The sequence below is a fragment of the Hemicordylus capensis genome, chromosome 5 (genome assembly GCF_027244095.1).
Source record: "Hemicordylus capensis ecotype Gifberg chromosome 5, rHemCap1.1.pri, whole genome shotgun sequence".
Lineage (NCBI taxonomy): Eukaryota > Metazoa > Chordata > Lepidosauria > Squamata > Cordylidae > Hemicordylus > Hemicordylus capensis.
The window spans coordinates 19,593,451-19,599,494 of NC_069661.1; positions in this window are offsets into that span (position 1 = coordinate 19,593,451).

Genomic DNA, 6,044 nt, shown 5'->3' on the forward strand with positions numbered 1-6,044 from the left:
TCTCCCTAAAATGTCATTGCTTTCAGACTGCAATCCTAGGCATGCTTACAAGGGAATAAGCCTCACTGAGTACACCATGCAGAGGTGGATTTAGCCACTGACTTTGGGGATTAGGTCCATGGCCTCCAGTTTCCAGGGGGGGCCTCCAAATGTTGGGGGGGCCTCCCCAGAGCCCTGCCACTGCCCCACGCTCACCCCGCACCTGCCGCACCAATTAAATCTTTTTTTAAAAACCTTTAACTGTTGGCGAGAATGGAGGCACCGGGGCGGCTACTCAAGGGGAGACAAAAGTGGGGGAGGGGGAGGCAGTGGCCCTGAACCCACCTGCCTCCCAAATGACAAATGGCTCAAACTCAAGCCAAACAGGGGTTCTAGTTTGGAGTGCCAAAACCGAACATGCCCGGTCCAGTTCAAGTCCAGTCTGGACTCAAACCTAACTGGGCAAACTGGTTTGGTGCACACCCCTAGATAGTCCTTGGGCCTGATCCAGCAGGGCTCTTCTTATGTAAGGAGTGTGTGTGTGTAAATATTATACACACACACACACACACACACACACACGGACCTCGCTATATAACTATTTGTGGTTCTGCATATCCGTGGGTGCCTAACTGACCCCCAACCTCATCCCCAGATACAAAAGCATTAAAATCCACATATCCATGGTTCCTAGGTGGCCAGAAATGACTTCGGGGTTCATTTCCGGCCACTATTTTGTGAGGAGGAGCCATTTTGTGGCTCATTTCTATTTTTAAAGCATTTTTTCTGTGATTCTTCATGGAAAAATTGGGAATTTGGGGCTTGGGGGCCATTCCTGGACAGCTGGAGACCTACAGAGCATAGTGGGGCAACCCCCCTTTTCATACACACACACACACACACACACACACACCAGTTTTTGGCCCATTTTTCAGCCTCCAGGAATCTAGCCCCCATCCCCCATCCCACTGACTTTAATGCCCTGTTATCCACAGTTTCATTGTCTATGGTTGTAGTGCAGAATAGAATTCCTGTGGACAACTGAGTTCGTGTGTGTGTGTGTGTGTGTGTGTGTGTGTGTGACAATAAGCATACAAATACTTGCATATAAATTGTATGGTAATTGTTACAATGTTTAGTGCTTGATTGCATACAATTTCATTTGCTGTATCATCATTATTATATATTTGATATATGGTTCATTGTTATATCATACAATACAGTGTTTCTTCCATTTAAAAAAAGATTGTCAGGGAAATGTATTAAATCTTGTTTTCCTATTGATTTGATTTATAAGGGGAATTTTAATAAAGTGTATGGTCTGTGTGGTTTTTTCTCTCTCTCTTGCAATTTGTCTGTTCTGTTGCATTCTAAATATTTTGTTCTAAAAAATAAATAAATACAGTTTTAAAAAGTGATGATTAAGCACAGAAAAGGTACAGGTTGGCAACAGATGGATGACCACCAGGTCATGTGAACATCTCATAAAAATGAGGGAACAAGGTGTATCATTCCTGGGTGAAACACTCCAACCAGAAATACCCTAGATGATCTTAAACTTCTCAGAAAATTACAATGACAAAACTAACCTACTTTACAGGACTGGGTTAAGGATTATTGACAGAATATGTGTGAGGTGCTGATAATTATGTGCAGAGCAAAAGTTATAGAACATCTTTTGCCTTCATATTGTGCAGGAAGGAATTTAGCAAGTAGACTTTGTAATGTGTAGGAGTCAGGAAAAGCTGCACTATACTAACGATCTCCTCTACACTAAAGGGCTCTTCCCCTTTGTTGCATCAGCTCATCCTATATGCAGATTTCTGCCCGTGAGCTTCAGTGGAAAAGAGCCAGTATCTCTGTTGTACTGAAATTCCAGAAGGCAGCTAGTCAGCGCAAGAGTTCTGTGCAACCTGAAAGTTTGCCATCCTGGCATATTACTATTATTATTATTATTATTATTATTTTACATTTTATATCCCTCTCTTCCTCCAAGGAGCCCAGAGTGGTGTACTACATACTTAAGTTTCTCCTCACAACAACCCTGTGAAGTAGGTTAGGCTGAGAGAGAAGTGACTGGCCCAGAGTCACCCAGCTAGTATCATGGCTGAATGGGGACTTGAACTTGGGTCTCCCGGCCCTAGTCCAGCATTCTAAGGACTACACCATGCTGGATTAGTTGGTTTGCCATCCCATCTTGAATCTTTCTTTCAGATTTAGGACAATACGTTCTTGTAAACAGGAAGTTACAAAACGTACAGGCCATAGCGTTGCAGAACTGATTAAACAATTTAAACGCGGTTGGGGAGAAATGCATTATCGAATATCTGAAAAAGGAAAAGGAAAAAAGAGGATAAATGAAGACAGAAATGAATCAACTCATTTTCTAAGGAGCCAGAAAATAGGCGTTGAAACATCAGTGCGCGCCCCTTCTTATGCAACGTTTCTTCTGCTCGGATACGTTGTGTTAAAAAAAAATCTGTGGAAACAAACTACTTCTAAAAAGCACAAGTGATCATTTGTCTTGGTGTCAGCGAAAGAAAAAAGTTGTTCGCTTTTCAAAAAGTGATCAGCCTTGTGCTCTTTGCGGCCCACGCCTCTTTAAAAGATAAGCACTTGGTGAGGGGTTTGTGATAAAAACGAATTGTATAGTGTTATGATTTCACGTGCGTGTGTAAGACTCTTCAGTGTCTTCAAACAACGAGAGAGAGAGAGAGACTTGAGAAGTAAGTCTATTATTTCAATAGGGGCTTACTTTCAAATTAGACTACAGTTTTATGCTCACTTGCCCAGGACGAGAGTGAGTCTCGCTGAGTTCTGTGGAGCTTACTTCCGAGTAAATATGCCATCCGGGTCATCCGATGCCTGTTTCGGACCATCCGATGCCAAGTACTTAAACTTTCTTCCAACTGAAAGTTGTTGAAACCAGTCTTTCGCGGTCTTCCACGAGGCTCGCCTAATTCCATCTGCTGCTCTTCCGATGAAGCAAAGATGTCATTTCATTAAAGGCGCTGACTTTTCAGGAGGGACACAACCATGCTGATTTTTGCCGGCGTTTTAAAAACTGTGTTGGGGCGAGGAGTAGGGACGGAAATCTTTGTGTTTAGGAAATGCGCGGGTACACGCATCTTTCTGAGATGGCCTTGTTAGTAAACCGCCCCCCCTCCACCTCTTGCTCAGAGTAATCTCCTTTCTTTGTCCTTATACATTGCAGTAGATCCGCTTCCTTTTGATTCAGAAGATCAGATCAGTGGTGCCATTTTATTTAAAGCACGCACACGCACACGCACGCACACACACACACACACACACTCCAGCCTCAATTAATTATGAGTCTTCGGATAAACCCACCACTGCAAGTGGCTTGGTGGATCAGGCCCCAGGCCTATCTACTCCAGCACTCTGTTTGCCCGCCCCCGCCCCCGCCCCCCACTATCTGAAATTCAAAGTTATAGAGCCTATACCTGTGAACTTGGAAAGCACTTCAGAGGACGAGCCCTGTGGATCGAAACATTGGCCTTCTGCCAAATTACATAAACTTCGCAAAATTAGGAGGATTTTGTTATCGGCAGTGATCAGCTGTGCTTATCTCATAGGCGTCTATCTAGGCTTTTTACAGAATGTTCACAAACCTATTCACACGTTATGTGTTCAGTGCACTTAAAATCTGTGCACCGTTTCTGCATCTCCAGTCGTTCACACATGTTCAACGCATATGCACTTCCTAACTGTACTCTGCATTTCCAGGCGCCTGTACTTAGATCCGCTTTTTAAAGAATGCATATGGTGCGTACAGACATCTGTTCTCAGATACAGTTACAAAATAATGTCTGTATGGGATTTATATCCTTGCATTTCGTGGCCGTTTGGGGGCACACAGGGGTAGCAATTCGTTTTTCTTTCTGATGCACCCGAAGACGTGCCTTGTAATCCAGGAAAGCCTGCGCTGTTATTTTATCGACTTTAAGGTGCCACAGGACTCTTCGCTGTTTTCAAATGTGGAGGTTTACTTTAGCTCTCAGGCATAAAAGATCTCTCCTCCACCAATTTATGTATTTCCTGATTACAGTCAGTGGTAACTCCGGGGGGAGGGGGCAGGATTGAGGGGAACACAGAAGAGATAAAGTACATATCTGGGTGGACGAGCTGTGCGGCGGACAGGTGGGCGGCAACTGCTTTTCTGATGGGGCACCAAGCCATCCTTGAAGTCCACTTAAGCTGTCGACGACCACGCCACCTGGTAGCAATGAGTTCCATCGTCCTCCTTCGAGGACAAAAGAAACCAACAACCCTTTAAACCTGATAAAAGGATAAATTAGTGCTCTAGATTTCTGTGGGTTTCCCGCCCCCACCCCCGTCTTTAACCCTAGAAGGCATTCCTTCCCGTCCAGCATCATTCATCATAACACTTACTCCCCTCCCCTCCCCTCCCCTCCGCCCCCGCGAGAATTGCTCTGTGCGTCTCTCTTCTGTTTCCAAACCAAGTAATGCCCAGCGACGGATTCGCCTGAAATGACCCAATGCCGAATAAAGATGGAAACCACGAAGCCTTTTGTTCCCCCGAGAGAACTTCCCAGAGTAAAAGAGGGCAGAAAGCGGGAGGGGGTGACGGGCAGCAGGAAAGAACGGCCACTTGTTTTGATATGCATTTCGTTTTCTGTGCTCTCTGCTCTTAAAAACGGCCTCTGTCTGTAGAATGGGTAGAAAGCAACTAGAATAGGTGATCCGTTTCTGCATGACCGATTTTATTATTTAATCTCGGGCGAGATGGCATTATCCGCATCCCCTTCTTTTCCAAGCAATAGACTCCTTCTAACTTATTTTAATGGATTTATCTTTAAAACAAAACAAAAGCGCATTGCATTGAACTGGTCTTGCACAGGGTGTGGGAGTGCGTGTTCTCTTTACAAACCGAAACGTTTCCATATAAGTTAAATTAATAAAAAGGTTAATGTGCTAATACAACGTTATTTGTAGGTTTGAGAGAGAGAGAGCGAGCGCCATGTACATTCAGTAGAATCTGTTATACAATTAAAAAGTCCAAACCACTCCACATTTTCAAATGCAATTGCAAAAAAAATAAGGATTTTTGAGCAGAAGGAAATTAGAATAAATCTCCATAGCAAATTTAACAGTAACCTTACTTGGAAAGGGTTGTTGTTTTCTAAGTCAACCAACCAAATTGTTTTTGAGGGTTTTTTTGATCCTTTGATTTCGTGTTTGTGTAATTTCCTCTCTCCTGTTTTTTTTTAAAAATACCCTTAAAATAATACACTAATAAATTTAGCCGTTATTGACGAGCCTTTTTAAGAAAGAAACATACGATTTTATACTTGGCAAACAGCAAAAGAGTTTATTAGTTTCGTTTTCTAGGACTCCGTCGAACAGAAGGCAGTAAAGGGGAATCTGAAGAGGATAGATGCGTGTATATAATTATTTAGAAGTTTGTCCAGTTGATTTCATACGAGCTTGCTTCCAAGTAAATGTATTCCGGAGCACAGCCACAACATTCCAATTTGAAATTGAAGCCAACTGTGCAAATTTTCGCATCACGCAGAACTCTGCTTCCTACCTGAGGAAGACTCTTGTGTAACCCCAAAGCTTGCCTGCCCCTACTCCAAGAAATACCACTTATTTGTACGCATTTTCTTCCCCGATCTCCTTTTCTGAACTCCAACCCTGGCACCGATAACCTGCTAAAAAATATTGGGCAGGGGAAGGGTAGGTCGTGGGGGGACGGACAAGAGAGAAAGGGCGAACTAAAGGAATAATTCCCCGCGTTAATGTGCCACAAACCCCACTACCGAAACCAAAACGAGAAGAATGTGAGAAGCCAGCTTTCCCAAGCCCCGCGGTGAGTAAAGGAAACCCAAGGGACGCACTCTTGCTACACACACGACGAACCAAAGTATGTTTACATGTTAAATATTCACAGTCTCAGAGCAGTCCGCGGCTGGCCGATCCGGGGGACTCGCGCGTATTTACAAAGAGTCGCCAACAGCAGATGCGAGTTGAGTCTGGCCAGCGGAGTCCGGGCGGCGGGCAGAGAGGGTCCCGGCCCCGAT